The sequence below is a fragment of the Phalacrocorax aristotelis genome, chromosome 4 (assembly GCF_949628215.1).
Source record: "Phalacrocorax aristotelis chromosome 4, bGulAri2.1, whole genome shotgun sequence".
Taxonomy (NCBI): domain Eukaryota; kingdom Metazoa; phylum Chordata; class Aves; order Suliformes; family Phalacrocoracidae; genus Phalacrocorax; species Phalacrocorax aristotelis.
The window spans coordinates 27,530,256-27,550,053 of NC_134279.1; the positions used below are offsets into that span (position 1 = coordinate 27,530,256).

The 19,798-nt window shown below is 41.6% G+C and overlaps 1 protein-coding gene across 1 annotated transcript in view; it reads right to left on the reverse strand.

Moving 5' to 3' along the window:
* Positions 1-19,798, reverse strand: part of TET2 (tet methylcytosine dioxygenase 2) — a 71,985-nt gene that overhangs the window by 22,451 nt on the left and 29,736 nt on the right. The gene's annotated exons all lie outside the window — the stretch shown is intronic.

A 19,798-nucleotide genomic window follows, 5' to 3' on the forward strand; every position in this document is an offset into this window, starting at 1 on the left:
AAATACAGAGTGGCTCCTTATACCCATTTAACACACAAGCAGCTATTTTACCAAAAAAAATCTCTCCTAATGGTGCAAAAAATATTATCTGCTTCTGAATGTCCTGCATAGACTCTTCTGTTGTCCCTTTTTCTCCTTGGTAAGGCAAAAAGTCATGCTGAAACCATGGCTCCCAGACTTGGTGCTAATCCCATTATTTGATTAAGTGTGCCAGACCTCTTTTGTGTGACTTGAAGGATTATTGCCACCAAACTTGCCAATTAGAGGGGGAAATGTCCTCCTTTTTACTGTCGTCAGCTGTCTGACAAGGTCTTTTAAAACTGGCATTCCTGAAGACCTTTGAGTGGCACGATATGCATGTGCGACAAAGCCATGCTTGACTGCTGTCCATAGGAACTCTTGCAGTTCATCAACATCTTGGTATTGTTGACAGAAACAAATCAAGAGATTTCTGAAAGCTTTGACGGAAGTGGTATTTTTTCAGGTATTAACAACGTTTCAAAATTACATAAAGACATCAAGCATGGCTTAAACTACATATTTGGGTTTTGAACTGAGCCCCACAGCTGTGGAACTAGGATTTTTTTTTCTTCTTTGTTCGGTTGGAAAATCCCATTTTCTCATATACTGCTTGTATTTTATTTATAAAATGAAGTTTTTCGTTGGACGAAAGTACTGACAATGTGCACTGAACAAATTCCATAGAATGACAAGCTAATCCTGTTCACATGGATCTTCCCAGAATTCACAATCCCAGTTAACATAAAAAAGACCTGGTTTGACTCTGCTTGTAATTTAGTCTTTGTTGGCTTTACGGTTCTCAACCAGTCACAAATGACAGAAGACAGACTGAGGGTCTTGCAGATGTGAGATTGCACAGAGGAAATTTGGACTCACGCATGTCTTTGTCCTGAAGCTTTCATTTTTAGTTTGCATCAAGGGGGTTCTGAATGGTTCTCCATTGCCAGGTCATCCCTGCTTGGACTGCAAAGTCAGGAGAAGCAATTGCCACTACTGAAAAATTTCTCCCATCACGGTTGCTCTGCTTATGTATTTATCCTACACTATTATATTTTTTTTTGTAATGCTAAGGAACATCTAATTGATATAGTTTTCAGTGCAGTATTGCTTTACTCAGTTGAGTAATATGATTCTAAAACACTTTTAAAAGTAATATTAATTAATGAGATTCAATACATCCAGCAGAATGCCCTCTGCTTCAGCTCTGATTTCAGTATCAGGACAATTCAAACATACATGTTGACTGACAAGCACCTATTTGATGACTTGCATCCACTTCCTCCTTATCCTAAACTTGGTTTTTGATTACTTTTGACCTCTTGAAGTTTTTTTTTCTTTCTGTACTCAATTTATGTTTTGTATGACAAAAGTAGAGAAGTTCTCTCTGCAAGTAACAGTACTTAAAAAAAGTTTTTGAGGGGAAAGCTAAGAATAGAGAGATGGAAAAGAATGTGTCCATCCTACCTATTTTCTTGACAAAGTAAGATAGGCTTCTGCCCTTCTAGATATATTTCGGTATATTTCCCAACCTAACTTTAAAGTACCACAAGACATGAGCTTTTGCAGCTTTCCCAGGAGACGCTATTCCATGCTTAACAGAAAGAAGCGTGAAAAGGATTCCTCTGATGTGTCACTGCAGGCCATGCGGCAGAATGATGCTCCCACAGTGTCTCAAAACGACAGCCTAATTCGGAAACCATTCTTTGCCTTCACACCTTTTATACCTAGATATTGCAGCTGAACCACAACTCAGACATAAGTGTGTAGGCTACTGTATTCTGCAAGTACTGAGATGAAATAAAAGGCACCATAGTAATTAACACTGTGCTGTCAAGCTGCTTCTAAAATATTTATTTTTTTAAAAAAAGTTTTAGTCTGTGTGATTGAGGTGTGAGAAACTTCCTCTGGCCCTCAAAGTCTGCCTTGCTGCTTGTATTCTGGTGTACCATGTGGGTTGCAGCGAAATTCCTTCCAGAGTTCTCAGACAATCTTTCTTCTCAGCTTCTTAGTGATAGGTAAAAACACCATTCTGTTGAGAAGTGGGAGCTGCCCGACTTCTCTAAACTTAGCTTGCAAACCCCTCGAAGGACCACATCTGTGCTTCAGAAAATAGCCTTAGGTTCATGCTGTCCTCAAAAACCGTAAGGTTTTCTTCCCTGTGTGACATGGATTATTACTCATGGTATTCTTAAAGACCTCATGGTATGAGTCAACCAATTCCCCCGAGTTCCGATCACCTCCAGTGTAAAAGGCACTGGTGTTAGACATTGCAAAGGATGCGGGAATCATTTGGTTCTTTAAAAGCCAAAGTTAATTCATCAATTAAAAGTGACAGATTTCCATTCTTTGAAATGCATTTAGGATCGCGGTGACTTTGCGTCTCTGTCTACACGCAGTTGTTCACAACCCTCGAGTCACACCTGAGTACAAACCTTGCTCAAGCAGCTACACGTCACAGCAATTATCTGTAATTTAAAACTGGCAAGAGACAAATGGGAGCGATACCTTTACTACTGGTTTTAACTGGGACACCATGAAGATATGCTTGATGCTACTACTAAGCAGACCTGGTTGCACCTTACAAAGTCTCTGTGCTCTTCTTTGTAATTGTTGTGGGGTGAAGTGTCTGCCTCTTGAAGCAAATCTACCTTTTCCTAAGCGTAGCAGATAGCCTTTTTTCTCTTTCCCATAACTGTATTTTATCCAGACCATTTAGTAGTTCCACATATTTTTCTTCAGCTATAATTCATTAGAAATTCAAGTCACATCAGCAGCATCTGTGAAACAATTACTGCATCTAGGACTGACTCTGCAGTCTAATCCATCATAATTATGACTGGCCTCTTTGAAGATGCCACGATGCGTGACTTAAATATAGCACATTACTGTGCAAATGGATCAGCATCTCATCCCACCAATATGAATTCAGGTTATAATTCAGTCCACCATCGTTTGACTTTTTTCAGATGCAAGCAATGTATGTACATTTATTTCTTGCCACATATGGGGCATAAATTGGAAACCGCCGACTGAAAGAGAGTTTGAGATATTTTTTTTTTTCCTTCGATTTTGTTTTATGGGCAAGTTTGGCATATTCCTGCCACCTCTATCAATATGGGAATACCGAAAGGTTGTGGAAGGCATTGTTATGAGCGCACAAACATTTCTGCAGCAGAAAAAAGTACTCTTAGTTATGTCATTCTCTTTCATATAAGATCTTTCTTTACTTTTAGCCAGTTCTAGAGGTTCATACCTTGTTTTATATAGCACCTGTATCTGGGGAGTTCATGAATGTAAAGCAGTTCAGATGAATGAATGGACAAATACACCCACTGCAGTGGAGTACAATCTTCTGCAAAGTTGGGCAAGATTTCTAGTAGAAAAAGTAGGCGGAAGGATGCTGTGTTAGAGCACTTGTGGCCTTAAAAGGACCGAAACGTAGGATGTCGGATGAACTGTTCTTCTCCACAGCAGAAAAATACCTCCTCAGTTCACGACCTCACCTGACTTGTGCTCGAGTGATTATCAGGATGTGACTCAAGAAAGCAGAAGTCAGATGCCCAGGAGCTTGTTGATGGCTTGCTGGGTTGTTCCTGGAGTGCTGCCGCAGCTTCCATCCTGCTGGCACCCTTCTGCCACCACCAGATGACACAGAGGTCTAAACTGCTCCCAGACAAGGAACCCCTGTAGCACTTTCTAGACAGCAGATGAATTTACCTACGTGTCTTGCCAAATTCCAGTTTGGTAAGATGTACTTTCTGCTTACGCTCTCCTGCTCCTACCACCTGGGTACAGTAGTTGGCTTCACTTCTGGCTTAATTTGCTACGTATTATGTGCTGTTGTGCAGTTGCTTCTCTCCTCTGAAGCTCATGCCACTGGCAAAGAGGTCTAAATCCTGAACTTCCAACAACTGAAAAAGCTCCTGAAGTGAAAGGAATTTTTTTTCCTATTTCATGAATGAACAAAAATCCGAGAAAAGGCACGAGTGGAGACATTCCTAAGTAAGGACACTCATACATGGCATTATCAGAAAGTTCAATTTCTGTACTAAAACTTTAAATCTTCTGGACTTGCATACATGTGAAATTGCTTCTGATTAACTCTGTGTCAAAGTTTTCCTTTTTAACTTCAGAACAAGATGTGTAAGCAGTTGTAATGATGCTCAAAACCATAATTTATAGCCATGTGGTTATCGTGGGATGTAATTTTTCTCTGGCCTAAGTTGCAGTTGCTTTAGCTGTGCCTTGGGTTAACACCTGTAAGCAAGCTGCAATGTCACCAGTGGAGAAAATACGTGCCGTTAACTCAGCTAATGGGAGACGTAACACAGCAAAGTTCCTTACTAGCAAGACATTTCCATTATTGATGGGATAAAATGTTGCACACATGAAAACTGGTATATGTCAAGGTTTTCCATGTGTTTCGTGCTTAAGGTGCACTGTGTTTATACACTGAGAAACAAAGCAAGCTTCCACATGGAAACTAATGGGAGAGGCAAGACCAGGACGACGCCTGCCCAGACCCTGGGTGGTTTGCCATTCACAGTACAGCTTCCTCCCAAGCCAGGATTGCTGGCAGTTTGTAATAAATACAATACCATCAGAAACCAAACCCTGTGTGGGCCTGTTGTTTAAATATGGGTTTAACGTGCTTTTCTGAAGCCAAGACACCCATGAGAGAGAATTTTAACCCTGTTGTCCAAAGCAGATTTGAAAGAGAGATTGCATTCGTGCCCAACGTGAGTAGAGGCTCTGAACCCCACAATAAACCCTAAGGATTTGCTCTGCTCCCTACCAGCATCACTGCTGTCCCGCTGCAAGCATGGTGACTGAGGAAAACCCAGTGAAACTTCAAGGCAGATGTAAAGGAGGCCCTAGAAGGACAAGAACTCTCTGTTGTTAGCTGGGCTCTATGGCTTACAATGGGGTCCTTTTGTGCAGCATTCAGCTGTGTCTTCATTTGGATAGTATATTTATTCAGTGCATTAGCAATGCTTTGGAAAAAACTCACATAAGGATCCTGTGCTTTCTCTGTCTCTTGAGGTTTTTAAGTTAAGGCTATACATCTTTCTAAAATATATGTATTGCTTTCTCCTTGTAGCTTTAAATAGCAGTTATGGGGTTAATCTAGAAACTACTGGATGAGACTGTGACTGTATTCTGCAGGAGGTCATATTGCATGAATATAATTGTCTTCTCTGACATTTAGATCTACGAATAATCTGTGTTAAACAGAAAAGAAAATGTGGGATGGCTAAAATTTGTTACCTAATTTAAGCTAATTTATCCATAATTTACAGGGAAAATTGTGACTAACAAATATAGATATAAGCAGACATAAGGGAATGAAGAACATGGGATTTGTGAAATATAAGGATTAATAATTCATTAAATCTTATCTAAGCCAGAAGCCTCATAATTCATGCATTTCTAAATCAACTAGTGCTAACCCCCCCTCAGTTTATTGACACCAGTTCTTGCATTTCAGTGATGCAATGATCTAATCACAAAAGCACTTTAATAATTTTGATTTTTGACCTTAATACAGAGGGCAAGAGAGTAAAGCTAAACTGGTCTGCACAGCGACTTCCCCTTGCTGCATTATATAACCATCAAACAGACGGGACGCTGCATAATATCTACCCAGACATGAAAAATTGCACTATTTTAACAATTGCATAAAATCAAGGGGAGTGAAAATTAAATGCCTCTACAATACGGGTGGAAAAAACCAATTATGTGAAGGAAATGAATTCAGGAATATAAAATGTGAGTAAATAGGAATTATAATGTCGCAACACACAGCTCTCCAGTTCCTATTTTTTTGTGATTTATGTCCTGTACAAACTTTGCACCTAATTGCACCATGTAGCACTTGTAACAGAAGAACACAGCTTTCCAGTTGCTTGTAATGCCACCATAGTATAACTAGATTAGAAATGTCTCCTGAAAGGTCAAACTTTAGAACCAGGTTGGATTTAAGAGACAAAAGGACCTTTCCGCTGTAATAACCTGAACATTCAAGCTGAGGTTGGTACCTATGCTTGTTCTTGATGGCTGTAAGCTCATTTCTGTGTTTTAGATTTGGAGTATGGTGGATCCAGATCGTTTATACTGACAGGCCGTTGCACAGAGCTTTATTACTTCCCAAGGTAGCCTGTTTGGCATTACCTTGGGTTTTGGTATACCAACATACTCCGAGACCAGTATTGCTCAACTTCTTGAGCACCACCTTGACTATTACACATCTTTCACAAATACAGGGAAGCTGAACTAAAACACCCTTTGCCTTTGCTGCTTTTGACAGTCATTGCAGCTGATAATTGTAATAGGAAGGCTGTGGGGATGGGAAATACAGTCTTAAACACAGGGGATGCTCAAGTAAGTGTGTGCTGAGTGAGATGCTTCTATGCCTGGGTATAATGAGAAGCTTCTCTTGTGTGCCTGTGACGTTTGGACCAGCACAATTGTTTCAAATTGTGACCCACCAGTGCCTGGGGATTCAACATCGGGAAACATGTTGGGGTAGGAAAACAGAACCAAGTCTCTTTTTTTCTTCATCTCAGACAGTTATCATGCTAGGTTAGGTGTGTTGAGCAAAGGCTGGCAAGGTAGGGTGAGCAGTGTTATCAGGACACAACCGGTGCTCAGACCTGGGTTTACTTTCTGGAGAAACGGTGTAATTTGAGGGATGATTTTCCTTTCAGTACTTCAGTTACCCCATGCGTCAAATGGTAACGATGATACTGGCTGCTGATTAAAATCAGCTATCCGAGAGCAATAGCTAACTGCTCATGCTATTCTGTAGTGCAGCGTGCCGCCGTGTGAGCATGCCAGAATAAGCAAGCGTTGGTGGCTAAACTGTTCTTCAAGACACACTTGATGTTATCAACCTGCCATTTAGGGAAGGTTACCAAGAGGTCAGTGTCATCATTATCTTCCAGTTTCTGTGATCTTTGTCCATCTGGCTTCAGACCTGGATGTAGCATGGATTTCTTGGGTTGACAATTTCCTGACACCAGTTGAAGGTCAGTTATCCATGATGATTTCATCACAGCTGTCGGCAGAGTTAAGTAATTTGCTATTAAGTAGTACATCCTCCTTGAAAACTTGAACGGGTGGAAGAGATTCTCTTGGATCCCTTCACCCCATACTATAAGGAAGAACGGGAGGACCCAAAGGAAAAATCACTGGCAAGCTAAAGATTTCAGGGTTTCATCATGTTGGGAGAGTAACGTTAGAAAACAGGATCAAAAATGTTCCTGTTTGGCATGTGGGTGGAAGAACTGATAGAAGAGAGTAAAATGTTGTGGGCTGCAGCGTTCCCCAGAAAGCCTGTTTACACAGATCTGGTTTCCATTATCCTTTGAACTGCAAATAGGAAATCCTGTTGGTCTCCCAGTTCTGATGAAAACAAATTTTGGATGAAATGCAGTTTTCTTAAATTTCTTCTCCAGAAGTTAATGATGAAAGTCATATTGAGAGGAGAGTGGAGAGGATGCAGAGACAAGTGTTGATGACTTCAAGGATTACTCTGACTGTTGCTCCCACATGTCCAGATGGTAAAGCATAGCTTTCAGCTCCTCTGCTGGCCTCACTATGGTAGCCTTTACACCCCTGTACATGCTCCTCCTCCTTTTTTCTCATGCCTTTGCCACTCCTAGGCTGAGATGCTGTAGTGAACTCAATTTTCAGCTGGTACTCTCAGCCTTTGAGAAATGAGAGGCAGCACAGAGAGACAGCTCCCACGCTACGCAGCATGCACTGCGCACGCCAGCATACCTGAGGGGCAGGTACCTGGGATCCCTACTGGGGGCGGTGAGCCACGACATACCCGCGTGTCTGTATGCAAGATGCTGCATGCCACTGCAGCTTCTGCGTGGTCTCCTACATCCTTCTGGGGATTTACTTCCAGATGGTGAAGTTGGAAGAGTTGAGCCAAAACAAGGCTAGGGAAAGATCTTGTGCTGTTTTAATTGTTGTGTGATTTGATTTAAAAATGTGTTTTCATGCCCACTTTTGATTTTCTGTTTTTCCTTGCTTCCAATTTGTGCCTTGCACGACTTACAAAACAAACTAACCACTCATAAACACATGGGAAGAATAGGTTTGTCAGGGGCCTGAGGAGATGAGTGCCCTGTCTCTCGGCTCCAGGGCAGCACTAGCCACACCTGTACTAGTACACTCCAACCTGTTTTCAAAGGTCTCTAATGATGAGGGTTGCATAATAACCCACAGTTGCATGCAGTGCTTCATCAACCTTACTTATTAGAAAGCTTTTACCATTCAAAACATAACCCTAGATAGCCTCTTCCCGTCTACCACAGGCTCACAGAGCATTCTTTTTTCTTCTGTGCCATGGCTTCTTTCTCCCCATGTAACTGAAGACTGTTATTAATGCTCCCCTCTTAGACATCTGACCTCCTCCCTGGGTGGATCTATATCCATACCATTTGTTCCCTGACCAGATGCACAGAGGTTAGAAAGCAAATGCAACAGTCTATTCTTGGGAGACCTTATGTACATGCCACATTCTGCTAGATTTTCCCTGAGTTCAGATGTTTGATATACAAGCAGCTATAATACGTGTCTATATAATATTTCAAATACCTGTATGAATTAATTTGGCTTTCCCCCCAGTAACTAAAATCAGTTCTATTCCCTCAGCCTGAGAGGGACTGTATAAATTGCATTGAAATCAACAGAACAGGCTTGTTACTTCTAGCAGAGCTTTATAGAGGAGGTTGTTTCCTTAAAACCTCTGGCTTCAGTATGTTTAAGTCTGTGAGCTATTGGCACAAACATCTCTACTGACTTCCACTGTTGCTGAGGCACCACAGAAGATAAGAATCTAATGCATTTTTAGAGGTCTATTAGAAGATGCTCCCTGGAGCTAAGGTTGCCATTCAACTTCTTTCTGCATTCGTGTGTGGTCTTCAGGAGCAGTTTTCATGTGGGTTATTGCAATCTACGCACAACAATGGCATGGATTATCGTGCTGAAATCTACATCTGAGAAAATAGTTACAATTGCCTCTCCAGATGTACAAGAGATGAAAGACAAGGTGTTTTTAATGACCAGAGCCAGCTGACGACCTAAGAGCAGTTGAGATCTAACCTTGATAAAAGCACAACTCTAGAAGAGGAATGAAACATGGGAGCTGGCGCTGCCTTGCCATGGCTCTGAGCACATGAGAGAGCTTGGCATGGGTACTGTTTCTATCCCCTTCAGTTTTAGGTTGGAGATGAAGATGTGGGACTACATTTTCATTTTGAATACTCAACATATGAGCTTGGAAAGAACTTGGTCATTAACTAATCTTAGATAAAATGGCCCAGGGCCCAAACAAATTGTAAGTCAAGAGACACCCACTTCACATCATGCCAGCATTTATCAAGGAGTTATAGCCTAGGTTCTTAAGGTTAGCTTGAAAAACAGATTTTCTGTAGTTACCATCTTGGCTACAGTAATTTCCCACCTTTCTGATTTTAGCTTTCTATTACTTGGCAAGAGAGTTTTTAGCTTTTCTTTAGAAGGCCAGAATTAATCCTGGTCTGAGGATCAGGTGACAGGCTCCAGTTCTTGCTTCCACACAACTGAGGCCATTTCCGAGTTCCATCTTATCTTGTGACACCCTTGCTTACATAGAACACACTTTTTATCTATAGCCATTTAAAACTTCTTAACAGTTAAACATAAATAGGCAGTACGTGTACATACTTTGTGGCGAGAAACAATTAGGTAGAGAGCTACTAGAGAAAAAGGCTTATTCCAGGGAGACAGGCATTTACCTTTCTATGGAATCTCCCTTCCGTGTTTCAGGGAAACTGGAAACCAGTAGATTTTGTGAATGGGATGTTTGTTTAAAAACGCAGCTCTAACATTAAGGTTTCTCCCTTTAACCAAATTATAAGACTGGATAAAAACTTGGGATTGCTGTGCCGAGAAAGGGTTGGGATCCCAGAACAAGCTGGCATTCCTGCTTTCCTTTAATTTCCAATAATTCAAAGCACATTCTTTCTCCTATTTAGTTTTTCCTCTTTATGGCAAGATGCAACATGAAGAAACAGAAAATTTGCTGCTGCCAAGCTAAAAGAGGGGGGGGAAAACTGGCAGATTGTGTTTTAACTCTCACCAAGACTTTCAGACTCCCACAGCTGACACTTGGATGAGCGGTATTTGAGCAGTCCTGAAGAGAACTGCAACACTCCTCTCTCTGTCCTTCCTTTTCAAATATTTTCAAAGCTTTGTAAACAGTCGGCTGTTCTTCCTTCTGGCAACTTGCCATTTGCTGCTGCCTCACATCAGTTCATAGTCTTCCAAGGTATCCAGTGGCCCATGTGGATTTGAGAGAGTTTGAAGCTCTAGTGAAAGACCTTTGATATTTTGGGATATTTAAAGGCCGTACAGAAACGGGTGAGTTAAAAGAGCTGTTGTCAGTTCCCGCAAAGCCCACTTCATATTCTCAGTCATGAGATACCGTTTCACTAATTGATTATTGTCTGTCCATAACACAGTCACACTCTTAGTGCACAAAGAAGCAGTGTGGATGAAAAGCTCACCATTGTGAAGTACACTAAACTGGATTTAGAAAGCTGGGAGCTATCGACAAATCTAAGATACAGGACTACTCTGAGTGAAACCTGTAAATCATAGCTGAGACTTTTTTCAGCTTAAGTAAACTTCTTTGCTACAGATGGGGAAAATTAATGGAAGCTTTTTAAATCCCTCTCTTCATTCTCCCTTGGAAGGGTGGCAGGTGAGCTCTCCTTGAAAGGGTCAGATGACTTTTGTTATTTAAATCCACACCTCCAGGAGGACGTGATCCCGCAATCCTGCAGAACTGCTCCTAGCTGGCAAGGTTATGCGAAGTGTTTGCCAGGCTAGTCCTTCAGCCAGAAGTCTAATAGCTGCGGTGGTCTTGAGCTCAAGAGTGCAGGTGGAGGGATGAACGCCTTGCATTGTGCTGGTCGAGTTCCCGTAAGCTTATGTGCGTCCTTGTACATGAAGTGTGATTGCACAGCACATTCGCTGCTTTTCTTGCCAACACAAACCTTCACTCCCTCTTCCACCCCCCTCTCCCAAAACACATCAGAGAGAGAACAGGGTTGGGGGCAAAGCAAGGATGATAGGTATTAGCCTCTGACATACGCAACCGGTTTTGCTGAGAAGAAAATGCAACGGTCTGTTCTTGTAGCATTACTTCTATACAGCCTTTGGGGGCAATGAACAGCTGCTTTTCCTTAAAAAAAAAAGAGGGGGGGGCAGGGCTGGGAGAAGAGAGGAGACAGCTATCAGGATACCAAATACCTAATGGAGTCATTTAAGCTAACACTGTCAAAAAATATAAGGACACTATTTTTGGTTTGTTAACAATTTGAGGGTCAACCAGGTTCATTATGAATAAATGAGCTAATAATTTTACTGTGGGAAAGGTGGGGGATAATGATGAATGGCAAAGTTTACCAGCTCATTATGCTCCCCAGCAAACAACTCTTCCTAACAGTCTCACCTAGCTCACAAAAGCTTGCGTGTAATTGATGTGTAATAAATCAGAGGCATGCCTCAGCTCCCCAAACCAAAATGATCTTAAAAGTTTATGATGGGTATTGATGACTAAGCAAATGGTCTGAAAAGTTAGTTGCACCTAAAATTAGAACAAATAATGAGATGGGCAGAAAAATATATTCTGGAGTACCTGCAGTTAACCTTTAAAAAAATCATGTGGAGGACTAAAGCAAATCAGGTGAGCACCAGAGACTGGATATGTGTTTCCAAACTGCTGCGCATCAACTCTGCAGCATGCTGTGTCCTTCAGAGAAATTATGGCACGAAGCTGTTTAGAGTCTATGTTCAGGGTGCTGATGCATCCCAGCCCATCCCATTTCTGACCCTCTCCCTTTGGCATCATTAAGGTCCTTTCACTGGCTGGCCCCAACAAAACCATGCTCCTCTATTCAAGCCTGGCACACGGGCCCAGGGCACAAGAGCAATACAGGACATGTGTCAGCACCACCCTGCAGGGCCCCAGTTCCATCCTGGGAACCGATGGAGATCCCAGCAGTTCCTGCCCTCCCCCTGCCTGAGCTCCCTGCCCCAGCCCTTGTTCCCGGAGGTGTGGAGGGCAGAGATGTCTTCAGAGCTGTCAGAAGCTTATGACAGATGACTTTTACGATCAGGACACTGGCTACTCTGATGTTAAACATTTGTTTGCTCTTTTTCCTCCTGTCCCACTTCCTCATGCACTGCAATTTAATCAGGCAGCACAAAGTCTCAGTCTTCTGGCTTCATTGAAAAAATTCAATGTCTTAAAAACAGCTGCTACTACTTAATGATCTCTTGGTAACTAAGGCTGATTTCTTTTGTTATGCTCTCTGAAGATTAAATTTTGCTCTGGACTCTCTTGCCCGAAGGAGGCTATTGTAAAACAAGATACTCAGAAATCAGCAAAAAGATGTTAAAGCTAAAACAGAAACCCAAAACACTTTAACTCTAGCGGTGCTGCTGCCAAGGAGTTTGAGAAAAGATCCTGAGATTATGCTAAAACCAGTCTGGTATTGTGGGCCAATGATAGAGGACCTGCTTTCTAACAATGTACACAGCCTTGCAAAAGAATAAAAATTTCATGATATATGAGACACTCCTTTCATGTTAGGTTTTAAATCCTGATTTGATCAAACCAGGCTATCATGCAAATAACTATATGCCAGTAAGCATTGCTGTTGCTTTAGATTGTGAGGAAGGTAATGCAGAGCTCAGGATTTGCCATCCCTTTCACAAGAGACCCATTGGGGGGAGCAGAGCCTGCATCTACTGAATACTGAAAAGCTCGATCAGGATTACAAAGGAAATTGCTACAAAAGATTAAAATATGCCGTCAGCAGTAATAACTCTCTCTCTGTTTGTTGTCTCAGATTGTATTTGTGTTGGAGGAAAGATTGGTGTACTTCAGATAGCAGCAAGGAAGAGAGAGAGAGAGGTTTTGAGAGAGATTTTCCATGGCAAGGTTAACAAGAGGAAGTGGATGGGGATGGGGGAATGTGCTTCTCAGAGCTGCAGGAAGTTGAAGTTGGAGGAAAGGCAGCACAGCAACTAGAGACTAGTGCTAAAGGCTTTGACGAGTACAAACACTGACAGCAGTTTGTCGAGATGAAATTATCAAGGATTGCCAACTGACCTGGTCTTCAAGTCTCCCCTTGTTGGGATGCTCATGCAGCACCCGCTGGGGTTAGCCTGTCCCCAGGGATTTGCGGGCAGTCACCTTCATTGGGTGTGTATTACAGAAGGCCTCCCCCCTGCTCAGGTCAGCAAGGAACTTCCTGCATAGTTCACACTGACTGTGGAACTGAAAGTTATCACTGTTTTTACTGGTTATAAAAATCTTTTGTTTAAAAAACAGCAAAAGGATACATACAGAATACCTGTGTGTGCAAAGGATCCCAAGGACTTTAATGGAATCCTGGCTGAAATGATTGCAGCATTTTATCTTCTGTGCTCTCTGTTTGTCTGTTGCTTAGAATTATAATAGTGATTCAAGGGCCCAAAAAGGCAGGAGAATCAAGCTAATTCCTCCAGATATGGCTGATGAGAAAAGCCTTCCTTCTTAATTGAAAGTTGAAGCTCTTGCTTTGCAACTATGGCACTTGTTTCCAAGTAATTGAAAAAACTTTGATTCAAATCAGTCTTTATAGGAACTTGCCCACATAACCCTCTGTATAACCCAGTGCAGAGCAACTCTGTAAGTTTCCCTGATCCTGTCGAGTCGCACCAAAATCCTCTCCTCCGGTCTAGCCTGGTACCAGGAGATATGCTCATTTGACCTAAGATACCAGCTGTGGCATTTGTGAAGCCACTTCTTTGAGGCTCACTGTCTCTGGAGAGCCCCCCTACTCCCTGCAGCAAGCAGTGGGGCTTGCTTGTGGCACAACTTAGCCTTCATTTTACGTTCCAGCTGAAACAGGGCATCAGCCTTCGCCAGTTATTTTTCTCATAGAGGTCACCACCACCGCAGATGCAGCTTCACAGGGAATTACAGTAACCAATATGTAACAATGTGAAGAATTTAAGAAACATGTTTTGTAAGCACTTTAACTACTCACTGTTACCTCTTTCTGTTAAAGCTACAGATATATATTTATACTACACAGAACCAGATGAATTAAGGCAAGTACTGCCAACATTATCTTTTAGAGCACATTTGCATTTCACACACAAAGACACGAAGACTGTAACTTTTGCACATGTTACACTGAACAGTAACTCTCCTTGAAGGATTCAGGATGGCCAGACTGCCACCGCATCCCAGACTGACATGGCTGGGAAACCCCAGCACATTTTCCATTCCTGGGGAATGCAGCTTGCAAAATGCTACTCCCACCTGTGGCTCCCCTTTGGGCTCCTGGTAAGCACTGTGTATCTATGCATGGTTCTTTATCTGAACACTTAGGAGACTTAGGACCTAACAAGAGAAGCGGGAGGCTGTGCAGCTGCCTTTTCAAATCACAGCTTGTGTGTCCATAAAACAGCAGCCACAGGCCACGCACCATGTAGAGCTCGGCATGGCAAAGTGTCTAGCACATAGTACAGGGTATAGGGTGGGTTTTTTCTGATCAGAAGTTCAGGGATGAACTATTCATAAGCATTGTAAAAGAAATAGCTATACTTTTAAATTTTAAATTAACTTTGTTGTCTTGAGATTTACCAGGTTTTCAATGAGCAGACTGAAAAAAGGAGCAGCCATAACAACTGTTGTTAACTTTTGTACTCATTTGTGGCCTTATCATAATTTAGTTTTAGTTCTGGGTACAACTACTTAAATAAATGCAAAGTGATTATTACCTGATTTACACTTTCATTTATATATACTATACGTGGAAAAGAGGACCATAAACTTTTGCATCCATTGCAATGGACAGGAAAACTGGAATTGACTAGACCAAAGACCAGTTTTTACACAGAAACGTTAGAGACTCTAGTAACATAGAGGTGCTATTTTCAATAACAGGAAAAGTAGTCACTGGTGGTATTTTTTACATTGGTCATGCCCCAGTAACCCCCACAGTGCTCGTCTTTTGTAATACTCAGTCTTTCATTGCTTGACTATGTTTATTTGCATTCTTTGTGTTTTCTTGCTCGAAGGGAAACTCTTCTGTGAGTCTTTTTTTTTAAACAAAAAAAAAAAACACCAAAAAAAACCAAAACCACCACTTTAATTTTCAAGTCTAGTTTCTGTATTTCTCATCTTCTAAAAGGGAAAAAATAGATTTATAATATCTGAATGAAGAAAAGAAGATGGATAATTTTATGTACCTGACACCTCCAAAGAGCAAAGATCATCAGCCTTCTCTTGCAGTGTTAGAAAGTGCATTTGACAAAGGTATGCTGTTAAATAGATCATCTGCTGGGGAAGATTTACACAGTTCTCTCACTTGCTATCTTTTAGTCATGACACAAAGCTTAGTTAAAGTCAAGTCACACAGGTGACAAACAAAGAACCATGTTTCTTCACTTAAAATCTCCATTGATTTTAAAATGCACAAAGTAGTTGCATTGGAGTTTCCTACCCTGTATGATGTTGCTCCTGAATGTGTACTCCAAAATCCCGCTCATCTGTGTTGCTGCACATCTGCTCACAACAACTTAGCATCTGAGCATTTGAGTCAAAGCCCAGGGAAGTCAAAATAACACTGCAAGGCCTTAGATAACAGGGATATTCCTAAAAGACACCCCATACACAGAAATGTATGTATTTTCATATCCCATATGACTTTGGTCCATGGCCAGCGCCTGTCGTACAAGCAGAATTGCAAAATGTTTTACAGCAGGAAACTGAATCAGTAATGGACGAGGAGAAATCTCTTTCCTCAGTTCCACAGTCCTCATAGTTGGTTGTTTTATTGTTTTCATTTTAACATTAGTTGTATTGGAGAGCTGCTGAGGAAGGAAGAAGATCTAAGCAAATCTCATACTTTTTGTCCTACAGAAAAAGTTCTATATTCCTTTTTTATTCTTCCCAGTTTTAAAACAGAGCTAAGATTTTTCTTGGCTATCCTTAGTGTGAGGGAAAGGGATTATTTCTTAGCTTTAAATGGCATTTTAGCAATCCAGAAAGACAAGCCACTGTCATAAAGAAGAACAGTATCTTCACCTTGTAGTATATAATACAAGTGGTGTAGCAAGATTATTGTTTTTGCAAGGGTAAACTCTAGTTCTGTAGTTCAGCCATAAAATAGGAATCGTTCTAGATCAGGAGAAAAAGGAGTTACAGAAATGCATAATCCTTGCCACAGCTGACCTTTTCTTTCCTTGAGCTTATGGCTGTTTTCTCAAGAAGTAGAATTTCTTGTTCTTGCTGTGCATGGAGGAGATAAGGACAGTATCACAAGGGGAGGCAGCTGTGTTTTCCGAAAAGGTAAGTTACTCTCTAAGGAGGGAGAGAAAGAACAGACAGAAACTGCTTGGGGGGGATGTTTTGCCCAGGGGAAGGAGAAAATACATAGCATCATATCTGAGATCAATTACACTGAAAAGACTGTAAGGAAAAGATGGGGAGAGTGTGGAGGGATCCAGTATCTGTAGAAGGAAAATACACCCACCAAGGGTGGAACAGCAGTGACTAGCATTCAGATTTGAAACTCTTGGTTTCTTAGAGAAAGAAAGGACGGGATAAGAATTTTTCTATCATCATCTGATGAAATGTTTATTTAATAGAGAAGAAGAGAAAAATGCAAATACAGGAAATCTTCCTGTGCCTGGGTTAAGAAAACCCTCAGAGTCACTAGCACATTGAAAAAATCCTGTTTTAGGCAGGTAATGACTTGAAACTCCCTGCTGAAAACAAAGGTGGTTCACAGTGATGCATGACAGATGTAGAAGCAATGTGACTGTGAGATGGCACAGTTATTCCAGTTTCAGGGACGACGGGAGTTTATCTAAGGATAAAGCAGGGAGGGATTCCCTGTGCAAGGTCAGTGTAGGGGAGAGATCCAGGGGGAGACCAGCTGTCTGTACTTACTAACCTCTAATCCAGGAGGATTGCTTTGTTGTGCTGCTCCAATACAGAACAGGTTAGATTGAATGCCGATGAGGTACTGGCCATCTAGGAAGTAATTTTCTGTTTCACTGATTTTTGGTTCTTGTTGTTTTGTCTTCCCCTCTCTTTGTAAGTAAAACAAGCGTTCAAGGAGTTCCTGAACAGAGGTCGCCCTGCTCCTCTCTAATAGCAGCATTGCGAGCAACGTGGCTGCTGCTGGCCAAAGGGCTCGCCAGCACTTCACAAAAAGCCCCGATAGTACATAAATTCCAGTCTTCACCAGATAGATAACTTTAAGTTGTCCAGAGAAGAACAGGCCTTTGTCAGAACAAGATGATAGCTGACTTTGTTTGGGGGTTGCGAAGGGAGGAGGGAGTTTTCTCAATTTCTGTGTATTTCTATTCAGCTGCTGCAGAAACATCCCCATCTGCTTTGAATCTACAATTTAATTCCAAAACCCTAGCAAGAAATGAAGCAAGCTGGCTTGCTCTGCCTGGCAAAGTATATACATAGCAAGTTGCTGAGCTGAAAGCTGTTACAAAATCCATGACTGTTAACAAACTTAAAAGGCAAGTTACCTGGCTTTGTGCTCTGTTCAACTGTACGGTGATGCGCCTGTCCTTTAAATGTTGTCACTAACAAAAAAGTAGGTGCTTTCTTTGCTATCTGCTCTGTCAGGACCATGTTGTTTAAGGAAGTGACACGGTAAATAAGAAAACCCAAACCCATTTCGCTTCTCTGGTGAAAGCAGAGCTTTGCCTGCTCTCCTGCATGATTAATAGGTAGTGAAACAGAGGGTGCAAATTAAGTTGTTGATTACTCTCATTTATAACACCTATATCTGAATTCATGTAGTATGACATGATTTTTTGCCACTAACAGTAGAATCATGCATACTTTTATTTTTTTCATATATATATATAAATGTTCAAGGGCTTATTTTAGCTTTATGATCTACACAGTTTGAGTTTTTGCTTGCCTTTCCTAGTGCAGGAAATTTTATCCCTAACTGTCAACAGGTGTCAGAAACAGAAGCAGCTGGAGCCAGAGCTGAAAAACATTTCTGTTCTGATCTGATAAACTTGCAAATAAACCACATGTAACTTCTGTTATGGATGCCCAGCAAAAGCTAATCATGATGCAGACCCTAAGTTAATTTCTGTGCCTGTTTCACAAGCTGTAACGGGATAGTGAGTGATATACAGACTGACACACAGGCTGATAAGAAGAACTGCCTCTTCAATTGCTCCTGGCTGAAAGGAATCATAGAAATACAAGTTATCTGCATCACATTCTAGAGAGGGAATAATTTAAGGGAGGTTTTTTTGTGATGGAAAGAAAATGGACAAGCGAAACTATTGAAGCAAACTTAAACTGTTGTGAGAAAAGACAGAAGAGGGTTTGCTGTGAGCTGAAAGGGAAAGAATTGAAAGATGCCCATTCAAATGCTTCATCTGCCTGCTAAGTTTAATTAAGACTCCTCCTTTGTAACTATGCCACAGAGCCTGAGTCTTTTTAAAAAAAAAAAAAAAAAAGTTGTCACCAGGCAGATTTCTAAGAGTCTCCTGATTGAATCATCATTTTAATCTCCTCACTGCCACCCCCCCCGTCTCCTGAGCAGAAGCTACTGGCTGCATTATCTGACAATTAACATGCTGAGAAATGCTACTGTGCTCCTTAGGGAGTTTCAGCGATGCAAAACACTGTTTTGTGTGACAAAAATGCCAAAACCTTTAAAATAACCTGTATGATAAAATATCCTGTGTTTTCTGAATCCTGGGTGCTCACCTTGTTTTCACCATGAAAAAATACTTTTCATGAACTTTTCCTGAAGCAAAAAAATATTCCTTTCCTTCTATTCTTTTCCCTCCCCTGCCCGCGCCCCCCCCCCCCCCAAGTTTGGAGAACTTGATAAATACAGTGGTCTTTGCAAAGAAATACTGGTCAGTGACAAAAACTGCTGGCTGGGTTTGAATGTCTTTGCTCAGTGACCTTGTACTTTCTTAGATCCTTCCTTGTCTTATTGCTACATGTTTCACCTCTCTTCCCTTACAAAGCACTAGAAACAGCTTCTTGCTCCATGCCTGGTGAGTCCCAGCCTGCTCTTCTGCACCGCCCCAATCCAACCCCACGGAAGTCAAGCCAGGTTTATTGAACTGGGTCATTGGTCCCAGTTGGGTACCACCCACTGTACCAGTCTCCTCTCCTAGCAACACAAAAAGGAGGCAGGGGGATAAAAAAGGCAAACAAATCCTTTCTACATCTTCTTCCTCTGCCACCTTTGTAAGCCACAGATCAGCCCAAGCAAGGTCTGCCCACAGGGACACGCTAATTGAGATGCTGTTTGGCAGCAGACTCTGTCCTTGCACAGATGTTCACAAAATGACTAATTAAAAACAAGCCTTTTGCCCTGCTTCCTTCCCTCGACAAGTTAACATAGGCACGTTTTTCCTTTCATTATTTTATGGACAACAATAACGAACACGCTAAGGAAAGAGCACTTCAGGAACAGTTTTGTCTGGAGAAAATACCAAGGGTGGTTGTCCCTTTCTTCCCCCACACCCTGATGGCTGCCTCCATTGCTGGGAAGGTACAAACCAGGAGGAAGTTGTGCAAGACGGGGTGTATGGGGAGAGGCGGGTCATTCCAGGCAACTTTTAACTATACTGAAAAAGAAAGAAATATGCTTAAGCATAAGAGTTCTGTTTCTGTTGTCCCAAAAGTACTTTGGGAACTCGATATGAA